This window comes from Lactuca virosa, chromosome 5 (assembly GCF_052849685.1).
Source record: "Lactuca virosa cultivar CGN04683 chromosome 5, Lactuca_virosa_CGN04683_v6, whole genome shotgun sequence".
NCBI lineage: Eukaryota > Viridiplantae > Streptophyta > Magnoliopsida > Asterales > Asteraceae > Lactuca > Lactuca virosa.
In genome coordinates, this window is record NC_136430.1 from 208410911 (window position 1) to 208428694 (window position 17784).

The following is a 17784-nucleotide window of genomic DNA, read 5'->3' on the forward strand; positions in this document are numbered from 1 at the left end:
TGAATTGATTGTATTAAGCTGTGAATTGATTGTATTAAATTGCGATTTTTTTATGAATTTTATGTTAAAATATGAATATTTGTATTAATTTTCTTGTGAGTATTTTTTGTGGAGTAAATATGTAAGAATGTATTAGTTTTTATAATTGTTGCATTAAACTCTAAGTTAGTGAATTAATAGGTTTATTAAACTGTGAATATAGTATTTAAGCTAACAATGCATGATTTTATATACAAATTTTGTTTGAAATGAATGATGTTTGTGACGTTCACATAGATTGTCTGTGGTGGTGGTAAAGTTTGGGTTTGACTCTCTTAAATTAATGAATTAGTGATATTATGATTGTATTTAAATTGTGAATTTTGTGTACTAAATTATGAATGGACTGTATTAAAATTTTGTATTTTGTATAATTTGTGTTAAAATATGAATCGATGTATGAATGAAAATATTAGACTGCAAAAATTACAATTTTGCCCTTTTCGTACCAAAAGACAAAAAATCAGGATTTTAACATGTTTAATAAGTATTATGTATATATTTACTTATAAAATGGGGTTCTTATGGTTCTTAATCTTTTGGGTTTATTAGTTTATACAAAATTGTTCTTTGCATACTAAACACTTTTTGTTGTACTTCTAGATTACCTAGATGATATAGTCAAACTAGAAAAAAAATAACTAGAAAAGAAAATTAATAGGTAGACTAATATATTTGACTTTTACAAGCCCTATTAATTTTCTCCTATGCTCTTCGGGCACTTGCAACAATGTTTCATTCTGTTTCTCAATCTATGCAATATTGTTAGTTTTTATATAAAATATGCAGTAACGTTTTAAAATATAACCTGATCATGCAACACGTTTAACTTGAAACCATTAAGATGTTTCATTTTGTTTCTCAATTTATGCAATATTGTTAGTTTTTATATAAAATATGCAATAACGTTTTAAAATATAACCTGATCATGCAACACGTTAACTTGAAACCATTAAGATATATGGAGTGATGTTAGTTTTTAACTTTTTATACAAAATATGTGATAACGTCAAGCCACAGTACCAAAAATTCCACATTCCTTCTATTGGTGTTCTTCACTCACTGACGATCGATTAAGGCAGCGATACTATACTCGTCTTCGTATTGGTGTTCGACTAATATGTCATCTTCTCCTTCTGTGTACTCTACTTCTTCGTCTTTGTCTTCTATATACTCAATTTTTCTATAACTATACAGTTTTCAAATAGGATTAAACAAACATTAACAAGAACTAAGACCCCATATTGGAAAACGCTCAAATATCTCGCCGTTAAACTATCCTTTGACCATGTGAGCTGATTTGTGTTTTCTGGATTATTTCTTTCACAAATATATAGTAATGGTGGTTAAGTTAGTACAATGGAACAAGTGGCAAATCATTGGTAACACTTCAAAATAATTATTTGTGTGAAAAGTTGAACATTAGGTTGGGTGAGGGTGTTAAAAAGATGTTAAAAGGAATGATGCAACATTCACTTGATTATGATACATTGTAAAAATAAAATCAAGATACTCTGAATCTCTATTTTTGCTCTGTTCTGTTCAAATATCAAGAAATGAAACAAAAATAACTCAAATTCTCTCATCGTAAAAACGTATCTGTTTGAGCTAAGAACACCATATCTGTTGTTATGTCTTGGAATAACAGAAAATGTCCCAACGATTCATAAACAAAGTAGATTCAAATTTGACAATAACAACTAGTACAAAGTAGACATGAACTTTTGTTTTCTGATTTTGCATTTCAAAAACCAAAATCACTGGAAGTCTGGAACATTATTCAAACACGAGCACTCTAAAAAACTTAATCATTAAAGAAAGACCATGATATCATTGAAATGGAAACATTATCTTACATAACAGATCAAGTTATGTAACAAAACATAATGAAAACAGATTGTTTTCAGAAAACACCACCTCTAAGACGTAGAACAAGGTGTAGAGTGGACTCCTTTTGAATATTGTAATCAGCCAAAGTCCACCCATCTTCAAGCTGCTTCCCAGCAAATATAAGCCTCTGCTGATGTTTCGGTATTAACGATGACATCCAAATGTTTTAATATAAATAAAATACATTTCTTCGGAAATGCTTTGATAATATTATTATCATGTTTTTCTACGAACAAATTCCGTAATAATATTCTTCAAAAAGAATACTCTGATTTTTAAATAAGCATAAATAAAATTTTTAAAATGACCGTGAATTTGGGGATGTCATAGTTGGTATCAGAGCATTAGTTTAAGCGAACTAGGAATGAGGATTTATTTCTAGACTTAAACTTAGAATGTTAAGCGATGATTATGATCTGAGTGTATGCTACATTTTAGACAGGAGCACTAGCTTAATTAAGGAAAATGCCTAAATTGCTTTTATGTGCTAAATGATTTGTGATGCTTTATGATGCTATCGTTTGATCGAATATATAGTCTGGTTCCGACCGGATCTGGAAACTTTATGTGTTCAGATTTCTAAACATTTAATTATGGTATTAGAACTGGCATGTAACTTTTCGAAAAGATAAGGAGATTTATACGTCTATCGTAAATAAAGCTTTCCTATCTAAATTCTCGTCATTACACACCGAACGTCTAATTTGGTGTATAGATCGACATGGCAAGAACCTGAAGCAGAACGGAAACACTAATGGAAATGTTAATCAACGGCCTGTGATTGAGCGTGCACCAGAAGTAGCAGATGCACCTGAGCCAATCACGATGGCAAGAGTGCACGCGATGATCCAAGTAATGTTGGATCGTCAGATGGAGGAAACAAGGCGTTTACTTCAACAGAATATGGATGAGCCTATTGTGCCTGTTGAACAACCTGAGCTGAACATTGAGCAATCTGATGAAGGGAACTATAGTCAGTCTGTCAGTTAAGCTGAACCACGAGTGGGTAGGAGAAACCACCCCAACAGAGGAAATGATGGACGTGGATGCAAGTACAAGGATTTCATGGCATCCAAACCACCGAGTCTTTCTAGAAGCCCAATACCGGTAGAAGTCATGGATTGGATCTTCGAGATGAGATGATGTTTGAAAGTTGCGACTGCAACAACAAACAGAAGACCGCTCTCGCGGTTACACTATTCAAATCAGGAGTACTGAGCTGATGGAAGCTACTAGCTGATACCATGCCCAAGGGAGAAGCTATCAAGATGTCTTGGGAAGACTTTTTGGTGCAACTGAAAATGCAGTACTGCTCTGAGCAGGATCTTCTGGTGATCAACAACGAATTTCAGAACCTAAAGAAGGGAAGAATGAGTGTCACCGAGTATGCTACAAGTTTTAGGGAGAAGATGAAGCTTGTTCCTTACCTAGTTCCTACTGAACTCTCCAAGGTCAACAAGTTTGCTAATGGATTGCAACAGACTTTGGTCTGATGGTCAAGCAAGCAACCACTTTGAAAGTCGCCATCTGGGCAACTAGGAATGTTGAGACCCAGATAAGGGAAAAGGGTCCGGAGAGAGCTGAAGTTGGCGAGAAAAGAAAGTTTGAAGGATCTTCAAGGTCCAACAAGAAGAGCAAATTCTCGAAGTCTGGAGGAGGAGGAGAAGGTGAAGCAAGATGGTGTGATAAGTGCAAGAAGAAACACTTTGGAAAATATGGCAAGGAGGTGACATGTTTCAAGTGTGGAAAGTCTGGACATTACGCCAATGAGTGTAAATTCAATAAAAGGGTGTGTTATGAATGTAATGAAGAAGGGCACTTCAAGCAAGACTGCCCAAATAGGGAAGGAGCTACAAAACCAAATGCACCACCAAAGTCAAAGGCAAGATCATTCCAGATGATCCTCGACAAAGCAGGTGACAATGCAAGAGATCGGGAGTGAGGATATGTATATCCTAAGCTTGAGGCGCGACACGCCTAGTAGAAAGGGCTACATGCCCTATGTCCTGGCAACCTATAAATACAAGCCGGATTTTGATTCTCTCTAGAGTTTCTTTCATTCCATGTCCGATTTTTACTAATTTCTTAGAATACTTTAGCGAGGTTCCGCGACGTTAGAGAGCCTGATGAAAAGAAGTTTCAGAGTCGAAGTTTTATCCATGATTTTCCAAGTTATTCGCTAAACAACCTGTAAGTTGAGTTATGTTTATCATACTTTAAGTATAATTTATATATATGTTTGTAGTCATTATTATGAACTTATAAATAAGATTTATCAGTAATACTGGTCGTTATATTGATCGATCTAATTACGGGAGTGATGTCTAGGCTAGATTTGTGAGGTGTTTAAAGTGGATTTTCCAAATAGTGTATCTCTATATACCAAACGGATCCTACCTCCGATATGATCTCACCTGGTTGTTACTTATCAACTATACGTTAGTATTGGTTTGGATTATTGATAAATCGGATAAAAACATTATAACAATTAATCTTTATAAATACAAATGAATACTAAACTTAGTAATATTCATATTTAACTTGTTTTAAAGGGAAATCTGAAGTGTCAGCCAAAGTGATGACTTTCCCGCGAGTCTTCCACCTAAATCATGTGAGTGCATAGTTATTTTCATGAACATTATTTTAATACAAGTATTTAATACAAGTATTAAATATGTATTAAAAGTTTATACATGAATTAATTGCTTCTTTTCTGGAGTATGCGTTAAATTTATATTTGATAACACACTGTTTGAACCAAATATGGTTATTACTACTTAAAAGATTAATGTGTATTAAATACCTGATATTTTATGAATTATGAAAGGATTGTATGAATAGGTTTGGTATTAAAAGTTGATTACAAGGATTATAAAGGATTTTTAGATCCCATTGAGTTTGATAAAAGTGTAATCATACGTTGTATTGCGATAAGTATTGTATAATCAGGAAAAAGGTTTCAAAATTTGTTTACACGCATCATAGTCTTGTCTAGTGATAAAATAATAATTTTAAGGGATGATTAGTTTGATGTAAATTAGATAAATGCTTAGTTGTACCCTACGTCATAATGATATTGCATTAACAGGGAATCCTTATTGAAAGTTGACTATTTATATTATAGTCTGGTCTAGTTTTACACTAAAGGCTTCTAAGGATGTTTAGTTCGATTTAAGTTGAAAGGAATGGTTGGTCATATTTTGTATTGTAAAGTCATTACATAGGCAGGAAATTCGTGTTGATTACAGGTATTGCAATCTTGTCTGTTAAGGGGATGCTTAGTTCAATTAAGTTTTGATATTGAGTAGCATCATATTAAGGGTGTATGTGAGTTTGGACTGGATATTAGAACTTTGATAGATGATATTGGTGATTTGGTGAGGTACAGGTGCGTACATGAGGATTATATTAAGTATTCCCCCTCCTTTTATTTTGACAACCGGATAGGGTATGTCTATATCAAACCATTGCTCGGTAGACCTGGCAATCCGTGTCTGCGTGTCGTGTATTCGTGTCAGACACGAATTTACACGACACGAATTTGTTAAACACGAACACGACACGAATTATAAAACGTGTTTGCGGTATCAAACATGAACACGGCACGTAAAAAAATCATGTGACACGTGACACGACACGAATAGACATGTTTTTCAGCCGTGTTACACGAAAACACAAAAAAACACGAATAGACACGTTTTTAATGGCTTGTTTTAAGCTAGGGCTATAAACTAATTATTGAATTTTACGAATTTGGTCTCTAATATATTACAAATATAAAATTTAACCCTAAAGTATATATGTTTGTATACGTGTTTATACGTGTTTGTACGTGTCACGTGTCAACACGAATTTGTATCGTGTCTTATATGTGTCTAAACAGGTAAATTCGTGTTTGACACGTATAAGACACGAAACACGAATTTAAAATACGTGTCAGACACGGATAAACACAAAACACGAATTTCTAAAACACATACACGGAAAACTCGTATCGTGTTCGTGTCGTGTATCAAATTGCCAGGTCTACTGCTCGGTATGTCTGAGTCATCTAACGAAGTATTGATGACCACCCCTGACTATACCAATTCTGGTGGTGCTAGTAAATTATATCGATCCGAGGGTATTGGATTGTAAGTTCATTCGGGTAATCTGTCCCCACATTGTTGCCTTTATTGACTAATGCCTGCTGCCAAGGAATCTTCAAAGCAGTATAATGAACTTGTTGTTTACAGTGATCTATCAGGATAGATCTCAGAACATCACTATTATAGGGTCAGTATGTGAGGATCGACGGGACGACTAACTAAGGGTAAATTGTCTTATAAGATATATATGTTGTATGATATTGTTTGGTAATAGTTTGTTTTACAGGTTTGATAATTACGTTTTATTATCATAATAATATTGTGGGATTGGAAACCCTATGTGTCTCACCAGGTTTTCGCAAATCTGGCCCATTCAAATTATATGCATCACAGGTAACAAAGTTAAAGTTGTTGGAACTTGACTAGGATATCGAGTGATTAAGAGACATCCTGCAATAATGTTTAGGACCGTTAGGTCTTTACGTTGTAACATATATTATTTATTGATTATGACATCCTTAGGGTTTTGTATTTTGAAACAATATATTTACTCAAGATATTTTAATAAAACAAGAGAGTGTCAGCAAAATGCTTTATTGTAGTGGGATTTTTTATAAACAAATATATTGTGATTTTTTTAAAGCGTAAAGAAAATCTTTTTTGGGTATGAAAAATATGGGATGTCACATCAAATATCACCAATTTAGTTCATGCGTTAGTCCAAATGTTTGATTTTGAAGCTCATATGGCAACTTAAATCGAAGCATCTGTTACTTAATGATGTGTGCAATTTATATACTACCACTTTTAAATTTATATACCTAACCTACTTAACTAACTAATTACACTTAGTCCGTGTACCCAGTCAATTTATAGGATGGTTAACTAAGTCGGGTGTCGAACACAGGGAACGATATTTAGCTAATAAAATAACTACTAAAATTTAATCTAAAACAATAACTAAAGTGGGGGGTTTTTATCTGATTTTGCAAGTTCAGATTAAATTAACTACTTAAGTAACTCAAAACTAAGCAAACTAATAACTAAAGATTATTGTAATCAAAATTATGAAGACACTTTTATTTAGCTTTGTATCCCCCTTTTTCTTATGATTAGTTTCAAAACATGGATTTATTCAGTTGGTTACCAATATAAATATTATTAATAATCTTGATCCGATCTCCTAATGTTTTCACCAATTCATGAACTACTATGCAATGATCATACACAAGTGAACACAAAATTGATTATTAAAGATTATTGGGCTATGTAAGATATATCTAATAAAATTATCTATGATCAAGACAAATCACCAAACAAAATTATGATCAAATTATGTTCTATAACACAGTTAAAGTTGTTACCTTTATTATCTAATCTAGAATTTGGCCAATCCTAGCTCTAGCAATTTAATGATCATAAATAACTAGGTAAACAAGTTCATGCAATTAAACTGATCATTCACCTACACTTAACTTCATCTAAGCAGCAAATATTAAAACTTTAGCATGCTAGGAATTGATAATCAACACAAGCTAAACCAACTTCATAAAATCCATGAAAGATAAAAACTAACACATAGTATTAGGGTCCGTCTTCACTAAATGAAATCCTGATGATTAAGCTACTCATTGCAGAAAGTAAACACATCAAAACATAAGAATTTAAGCTAAATATGATTAATCTAAAGCAAATAGAATGTAATGCGTGAATGCTTTCAAAAATCTTCAAAACTCTTAAAAATCAATCTTCTCCTCTTCCCAAAGGTTGATTTTCACAGCTTTCGGTCCCAAAATTTGACTAAGATCTGTAGAATATGTCTCAAATGTGTCCTTAAGTCGATATAACAACCGATATATATATATATATATATATATATATATATATATATATATAGTGTCCATAAAAACACTCCTCACGTCGTGACCAATAGGGTGTCACGACGTGGGTTCAGTAGATATCCGTATTCGACAAGGAAACTTGCTTCTCCGCATAAGAATCTTCTTGGAAATTCATGGTCATGACGTGAAGACATAATTGTCACATCGTGAGCTTCTTTATCACACTATGTATCAAGATCTTTCCATGTGCCACGCAGTGGACTTCATAAAGCCACATCGTGGGAAGTGTATTTTTGCATGATTTTATCCTTTAAGCTCCATTAAGCTCCTTGCTTCAACTCCAGTCCTTCCGGTATTCATCTTTCATCGTTTTCAATCATTTTTCTTCAAAAATGTCCTTTTTGGCTGCAATATGTAATTTAACTTAATAAGTACCAAATATTTATGCATTTGACCAAATTATAACTTCAAATGTATTAAAATAATGCCTAAAATGTGTATAAATATGGCAATATTACTTAAGTTGGAAATTCATTTTCTGAAGGAGGATATTGCATATAAGGATGACGAGCTTGTTTTGGTGAAAGCTCACAATTTTGAAATAAATCAACGTCTGATAATGGATTTTAAAGTGAGGACAAACACACAGAGCTTAGCGTGTGTGTTTCACAAATCTGGTGAATATGGTATATTGGGTTTTAGAGGAGCAGCAATGAAGATTCAATGGACGGAGGCGACTAGGTAGTGGTACATTGAAATGTTTGATCTTTTCTCTTCCCATAACCCTCTTCACCATTAATCTATGAGGAAGAAAGTCAGTGGTGTTGGAAAAGAAAGCCTTTATATGCGTCTTACATAATTGGAATAAACATGGGGCATATAGGTGGTAAGTAGGTGGAGGAGATGCAATAGGTTACATATAGGGATCATTGATCAGAACAGATTTCGGGCTTTAACGACCGTAGGAGGGATTTTTCTTTCTTAGGAACCTGATACAAACAAAAACAAATTTTAACTACATAGAAGTGGATATGAAGGAAAATGGTAGGGTTAACAAATTGGATCGATTTCATTGGACTCAACCTCTGATATCTCCTCTGTTGTTGGATGTAGAAGAAATCGACTTTTGTTGCGCATCTGAGAGTAGAGAGTTAAAACCAACAACGAAGTATATGGTAGATGGGGTTAAGAAATCGGAGGAGGGATTAATGGAATTTGGGGAAGAGAAAGCTTCCTGCACCGGAAAATAGAAAGAAAAATAGAGTTTTCTTTGTTTAAAAGCAATTGAGGTGGTGGAACATCTATTGTCTGCATCTGATTGGAAGTAGCAGGATATAGGAGCAACATGGACCAAAATCGGCAAACTCAACAAATTACTGTCGCTAAACTTTAAAGTTCAAAAAGTATATTGTTCCTTAATTCTACTCATATTAACATGTATATAATTTAAATAAAGAGATAATGACTTAAAAATGTAATATACTTTTCGATCTGTACACATTTGGTCATTGATTTTTTTCCGTCCATATTTACCCCCTTCAACTTGTTTAAACTGTACACATTCAGTCCTTATGACCAGCTACTCCAGGTAAGCCGGAAAAAAATGACTTAATAAGGTAATATATTTCTTACTTTGTAGACATTTAGTCCTTAATATTTTTTTTGTACATTTAGTCCTTAGTATTTTTTTGTTGCAAAATAAGATCATATTTTTTTACACATTCAGTACTTATGATTGGTTTATTTAGGTTTTTCTTACGGCATCCTACGTGGGACAATCATTAATAAGGTGTTCAGAGCTATTAATGCTTATGGCCACGACGACATCGAATGCTTTGGAAAAAAAATGTTCATACATACATTCATAAAGAACACATGAATATAAAGATCGTAAGTAAAAATATATTACTTTTAAAAGGTAGCAATCTAAATGAAAGTTATAGTAGACTCAAATACGAATGTATGAATATAAAGATCGTTAAAATTTGAGACCGTACAAAGAAGTTACGACGTCCATAACACAAGACCTAAGTAACCAAATAGTCGAGGTTGCGGTGACATAAGCATCAACAACTCCGAACACCTTATTAATGATTGTCTCACGTAGGATGTCGTGAGAAAACCTAAAGAAACTGATCATAAGTATTGAACGTGTAAAAAAACAACGACTTATTTTGCAACAAAAAATATTAAGGACTAAATGTGCAAAAAAATGTGTACAAAGTGAGAAATTTATTTACCATATTAAGTCATTTTTTTCCAGCTTACCTGGAGTATCCATTCATAAGGATTGAATGTATACAATTTAAACAAGTTGAAGGGAAAATGTAGATGACAAAAAACTCAGTGATCAAATATGTACAAATATACAAAACTAAAAATTTATTACTAGTTTAGTTATTATCCCTTAATAAAAATATATTGTTTTATTATCGATATGCATAATTTTAAATAGGAATCGTGTCTCCCACCTACAAATGCATCACAATTGTTAATCTCCTTATTTTTCGTTCATTTCGACTCAAACCCAAAACACTCCCATCAAAACTAGGGTTGTCAAAGTTGTACCATGTAAAACCAACAAACATGTTACCAACCGAACCAAAAAAAGTTGGTAGCCAATATATTTGGTAGCCAGCATGTTTGGTTGGTAGTATGGTACCAATTGAACAATCTTGGTACAGTAATGGTACAAATTTTTGAATATCATGGTAATACCGTACCAACTAGCTCATTTATTATTATATATATATATATATATATATATATATATATATATATATATATATATATAACAAAATCGTTTTTTCAATTGTCAATTGTGTTTAGTGTTTAGAGTTTTAAGAATATTATATAAGTCATTTGGTCGCAACACGCGACAAAAATACATCTTATGGACCGTTCGAGTTAAAAATAAAATTAGGGACTAAACGTGCATATTACCCTAAACCACAAGGATCATTCGCGTAATTTACTCTAATATTTATTACCAGTTAAAGCCAAAATTAAAATGTTAGTTTAGTTTTACTTAAATAGAATTCTTTTATAACTTAAAAGAACTATGTAACTAATTTTTTTTTACTAAATGATAAAATTAGCCGATATCTTTGTTTATCTTTAAAGATTACAATAGAAAATTAAAAGAAGTTGGTATGTACTGTTACCAGTTTGTACCAACCGAACTTGTTGGTAGTCAAATATATTGGTATCAAATATACTTGATATGGTACTAGTAAGAAATTTTTTATACCAAGTATATTTGATACAATACACCATATTGGTAACATGAGTTTAGTATGTTTTCTATCAATGTTTGATAAGATCATAGGTGCGAGTCGAATCTAATTTTCTTCTTTGTTCTTTCCCTTTAAAGTCTAAATAAACCATATTTATATACTCTCAATCGATTCGAAAGGGTTAAGTTTGTAAATTTGCTCTGAAATCGAGGGTTATTCACTGAATGATCCAAGTGATAACTGTATATCTATAGTCAGTAATTCCTTAAAAATTAATACGATGAGGGTAAAAACTTTATTTTATAACTTTTTATAAAAAATTTATAACTTAATAAATTTGTAATATTTATTAGGAAGCATCGGGAGCTTGGGAAATACAGTCTCTTATGATCAAGTTTATGATGTGAGTGTTTGACGGGTAATTCTGTCTAATGTTGAAAATGGAGTCAATATCCAAAAGTTATAGGTACCGATCACATTTATAATATTAATTCCCGGTCAGTAATCGAGTATATGATGTTGACTTGCATTTAAATATGAAGTTACACTATTAGTCATTCTTGATGAAAATGGAGTTCCTTAAGGAAGATCTCCATATTATTGAGTTGATGGACTTGCATTTAAATATGAAGTTACACATATATGTCATATGCATGTTTTATTGAGTTGATGGACTTGCATTTAAATATGAAGTTACACATATATGTCATTCTTGATGAAGATGGAGTTCCTTAAGTAATATCTCCACGTGAATGTTTTATTGAGTTGATAGACTTAGTCTACACAAAAAAGAAAGTCTTTATGTATAAAGGGGAAGAATGTAAAGTGGCAAATATCAGAGAATATGAATCACTCAAGTTTTCTTGTGTATATTTGATGAACAAAAGCAGCTATAAATAGCTTACATGAGATGATAACTGAAGAAGCTAAACAGACATAACTCATGACTCCTTAAACCCAAGAAAAATCAAAAGACTCGATCACCAGAACCAACTAACAAACAAGTTGTGCTGAAGCCCAATTATTTAACAGACCAAAACAAAAGACAAGCCCACTTCAAATCCTTCCCTTAAACTGAAACAGGGTTTACCTTTCGGTTTAACCATTCAAGTCTTCAACTCCAAGCAGCTTCCTCATTTTTTCAAACACATCTAACTTTACCGGTTTGGTCATGACATCAGCTACCTGGTCAGATGAAGGGCAAAATGACGACTGCACCTTTCCTTTATTTACTAAGTTTCTCAAGTAATGAAACCGCACATCGATGTGCTTGGTCCTTCTGTGTAGAACAGGATTCTTCGACAGCTTGATAGTAGAACTATTGTCACAATGAATCTCAATGGTACCAATCTTTTCATTACTTATTTCTTCTAATAATCCTTTGAGCCAAACATAGTGACATGCACATGCTGTAGCAGCCACGTACTCGGCTTCAGTAGACGAAAGCGTAACAATATCTTGTTTCCTAGAATTCCAACATATTGATGCGTTGCTCATAATGCATGCATACCCGGACGTGCTTTTTCTATCTTCCACATCACGTGCATAGTCACTGTTCGTATAAACCTTCAACTTTGCTACAGGATTTCGAACATAAAATAACCTAAAACCGTAGGTTCCCTTGACATATCTTAGAATTCTCTTAGCCAATGCCATGTGTTCTTCACGAGGATCAGCCATGAATCTGGAAATAAAGCAAATTGCATACATAAGGTCCGGTCTCGTGACCGTGAGGTACATGAGACTTCCCACCAAGCTTTTATACTCTGTTTCGTTCACCTTGCTTCCCTTTCCTGCCTTCGTGACAGCAGTTCCAGGAACTATGGGGTTTTTCACAGCATTACATTCCCACATGTGAAACCGTTCTAGCAGTTCTTTGGCATACTTCTTTTGGCACATGCTTATCCCGGCAGTGTCTTGAATCACCTCCACACCTAAGAAATATTTCATAGCACCTAGGTCTGTCATTTCGAACTCCTGCATCATTGACTCTTTAAACTCTCCACACATCACCTCATTATCACCTGTATAAATTAGGTCGTCAACATACAAACTCACAATCACCACTCCTTTTGTTGTTTTCTTAATAAAAAGAGTATTATCATAATGACTCTTCTCAAAACCATCCTTCAAGAAGTAGTTTTCAATGCGGTTAAACCAGGCACATGGTGCCTGTTTTAAACCATAAATGAACTATACATAGCAAAGTCAACCTCATCGTAGCTGTACATAGCAAAGTCAGCTTCATCGTCTGACAATCCTTCCCCACTCTCATAGTCTCTCATCCAAATAGGGACATTAGTTGTCCTTTTTGATATGTTCCTTTTAGGCCCTACAAAACTTTTGCCTTCATTTCGGTCCCTAGGCTCCACGACAAAAAGAGGTGTGACAGACCGAGGGGTATTATTCCCTTGTACTTCATCTGCACTCTCTGCAGTTCTAGAGGGACTTTCATTCACATTAGTATCTGATGTAGGACCTGTCACATCGGATTGTAACACATCAAGTTTTTCTTCCTGATTTTCTTCCCCATCACCATCAGGAATTAATAAATCTTCACTACCAAACACCTCTGCGTCCCAGACCCATGCTTCATTTTCTGAGAAAACTACATCCTTGCTTATGATAACCTTTTTTGTACTGGGTCATACATCCTATATGCTTTTGATTCGGTACTAATACCCAAGAAGATACACTTAATGCTTTTGTTGTCAAGCTTGGTTCTTAGCTGAGTGGGCACATGGACATAGCCAATACAACCAAATATCTTGAGAAAGTCAACATTTGGTGTATGACCTGACCAAGCTTCTTCAGGGACTTTATCTTCTACAGAAGTAGTAGCACATCTGTTCAGGATGAAACAGGCCCAATTGGCTGCTTCTGACCAAAACCATTTGGGCATGTTTTTCTCAAGCAAGAGACATCTAACCATATTCATTAAAGTTCTGTTACGACGTTTAGCTACTCCATTTTGCTGCGAAGTATACGCCGTCGTCAATTGTCTTTTAATTCCAAACTCCCCACAGAAATCATCAAATTTCTTTGAAGTGAACTCCCCTCCTCGGTCACTTCTTAGCCCTTTAATGGTCAGCCCAATTTCATTTTCAACCATAGACTTAAACCTTTTGAAAGTTTTAAAGCTCTCACTTTTCTTTGACAAAAAATATACCCATCCCTTTCTAGAAAAATCATCAATCAACACCATAACATACATTTTCCCACTTGGCGATTCAGGTTTGATTGGCCCACATAGATCAGTGTGGATGAGTTCCAGTCGGTTTGATGCTCTCCAGTTACTCCTCTTAGGAATGCCGACTCTTTGTTGTTTTCCCAGATTGCATACTTCACAAACTTTGCTAGACTCAGCTAATTTAGGAAGCCCTTTCATCATTTGTTTGAATTGCATGGTTCTCAATGACTTGTTATTCACGTGCCCAAGTCGTCTATGCCAAATCTGTTCGTTACCATCGCCTTCTAGCTTCAAGCATCGGCCTTCAATGGGTTTCATCCTTGCATTCACTAGGAACATTCTGTTTCCTGTCATTCTTGAAGTAGTTATCACACCCCGTTGAGGATGAAGAATCTTGAACACACCTCTTCGAATAACAACAGTCAGATCTTTCTCTTGTAGCTGCCCAATGCTTAGTAAATTTGAAGTGAGTTCAGGAACATAGTACACACGACTGATAACCTGAGTTATGCCTTCAGCTTCGAACCTCATCTCACCGATTCCTTTAACTGTAAGTCGAAGATCATTTCCCAGTTTTACGGAGTGTTTGAATCCTTCATCTAAGTTGACAAACCATTCTCGTGTTCCAGTCATATGATTCGAACAAGCCGAATCAAGAAACCAGATTCCTTCTTTGCATTCTTTCTTTACTTCTGCATGAGTCATCAGAAGTAAATCTTCTCCTTCGTCAAATTCGGTGTAATTTACCGGCTTGTCTCCCTGAGTGCATTCGTAGGCAAAATGCCCAAGTTGATGGCATTTATAACACTCTATGGCTGACTTATCGAAATCAGGCCTTGATCTTCCTCGACCGCGACCACGTCCTCTGAATGGGCTTCTACCACGCCCCCGGCCTCGTCTTCCGGTCGGATCAAGTTCTGCGCTTAATACTTGATCATCACTAGGTTTCTTCAAAAGTTTTTGCTCATGCACAAGCAAAGAACTTTGCAACTCATCCACTGACATCACATCAGTGTCCTTTGATTCTTCAATGGAACACACCACATAATTAAAATTTTCAGTTAGAGATCTGAGGATCTTCTCAACAATCATTACATCTGTTATCTCTTCTCCAAAATTTCTCATTTCATTGGCTGTGGACATCACCCGGCCAAAGTAATATGTGACGCTTTCACCTTCTTTCATTTCTAGGATTTCGAACTCCCTTCGTAATCTTTGTAATTGCGCCTTCTTCACTCTTACGTTGCCTTGATATTTGCTCTTCATAGCGTCCCAAATCTGTTTGGCAGTCTCTTTGTGAGTCATAGTCTTTAAAATATGTTTGTCGATCGACTGAAACAAGTAGTTTTGAGCCTTCAAATCCTTGAGACGCAGAGCATCTAAATCCGTCTATTGAGCAACCGTGAGTACTGTTCCTTCTCGAGGTTCGGTGTACCCCGGCTCAATTACTACCCAATACTCTTTCGATTTCAGTAGCGTCTTCATCAGCATACTCCAATGCTCGTAATCCTCGTCAAACTTTGGGACGCTAGGGACTTGAAAGATTGCATTCTCTGCCGCCATTGATTACCCTCAAAGTTGCTCCCAGGTTGCTCTGATACCACTTGTAAAGTGGCAAATATCAGAGAATATGAATCACTCAAGTTTTCTTGTGTATATTTGATGAACAAAAGCAGCTATAAATAGCTTACATGAGATGATAACTGAAGAAGCTAAACAGGCATAACTCATGACTCCTTAAACCCAAGAAAAATCAAAAGACTCGATCACCATAACCAACTAACAAACAAGTTGTGCTGAAGCCCAATTATTTAACAGACCAAAACAAAAGACAAACTCACTTCAAAGAAAATAGCAATATATATATGGATGTTTCTTTTATTAAGCCTCACAAGGGAAAAATAGTTTTTAACTTAATTTCATCTAATTGTGTGTTAATCAATTGATATTTTTTTTATTTTACTGTTTTTTAATATTATTTTCATTCATAAGTTGTTTATTATAATTATAATACATAACAAACTAAAATCAATAAGTATTTTTTTTTATTACACCTTCCATTTATAAAACTAATTTGGAATACGAACCGCGTCTCCCACCTACAAATGCATCACAGCCGTTAATCTCCTTATTTTTCATTCGTTTCGACTCAAACCCAAAACACATCTATCAAAAGTCAAAACCCTTGGTATGCAGATATTCGTAAAAACCCTCACCGGCAAACTTCTGATACAATTGACAATGTCAAGGCTAAGATACAAGACAAGGAATGTATTCATCCCGATCAGCAGAGGTTAATCTTTGCCGGCAAACAGCTAGAAGAAGGCGGTACTCTTTCTGATTACACTATTCAGAAGGAATCTACGCTTCATCTCGTCCTCCGTCTTCGTGGGGGGATGCAGATCTTTGTTAGAACACCAATGGGAAAGACCCTCCCTTTGGAAGTTAAAAGCTCCGTTACCATTGGTGAAGTGAAGGCCAATATTCAGGATATAGAAGGAATTCCATCAAATCATCAGGTTTTGGTCATTGCTGAGAAGAACCTCGATGGTTCTATAACATCCAAAAAGATTCTACATTGCACCTGAGTATGAGATTGGGTGGAAATATGCGTATTTTTGTGAAGACTATGACAGGGAAGACCATCTCACTGATGGCAGAGAGCTTGGAGACTATTGGTAGCCTGAAGGAAAAGATTTATATCAAAGAGGGGATTCATCAGCTTCATCAGCGTTTGATCGTTGTTGACAAGGAACTCAAAGACTGTACAACTTTGGCTGATTGTAACATCCAAGTCAAGTCTACATTACACCTGGTTTTGAGGATGCGTGGTGGTGGTATTCAGATTTTCATTAAGAGATTGGCAGGGAAGACCATCGAGCAGATTGTGTGCACCTCGTTGACTATTGGTAAATTGAAGGAAAGGATTCAGTACGCCGAGGGGATTCCAAAGCATCAGCAGCGTTTGATGATTGTTGGAGAGAACATGGAAGATGATTTCAGGTCTTATTTCTGTTTCATGATTGATTGTTGGGTCACTACCATAAAATGGCTAATGCTAAGGGTGTGTTTGGTATGATGAAATGGAAAGGATAAAGGCATAGAATGAATAAGTAATGGAATAGTTCATTAGCATTTCCATAGGCAGGCTTGGTTACTCTGTTGGAATGAAACAAATCATTAACTCGTGTTGTTTGGTAAGGTAGGAAAAATCGAATGAATGAAATGAAATTAATTAATAGTGTCAAATATAACCCAAAACACAAACTACATATAATTAACAGTTTTCTTAAAATATTGTTCAATTAAAAATTATTATCTTTGAAAATAATTTTGCCACATATCACTCTCTCATTAACTTGGACATTTGTGTCATTTTTTGGTATTTTTGAATAATTGTTTTTTACATTTGTCATTTTCTCATTTTTTTTTATATTTTCTTAATTAAAACATCATATTTACACTTCAATTAATAATTACATTAATTGAAAATAACCAAT

General features: G+C 34.5%; 1 pseudogene; it reads left to right on the forward strand.

Moving 5' to 3' along the window:
- LOC145111677 (polyubiquitin-like) overlaps window positions 1–17519 on the forward strand; it is a 33599-nt pseudogene extending 16080 nt beyond the window's left edge.
- The last annotated feature ends 265 nt before the right edge of the window (window positions 17520–17784 follow it).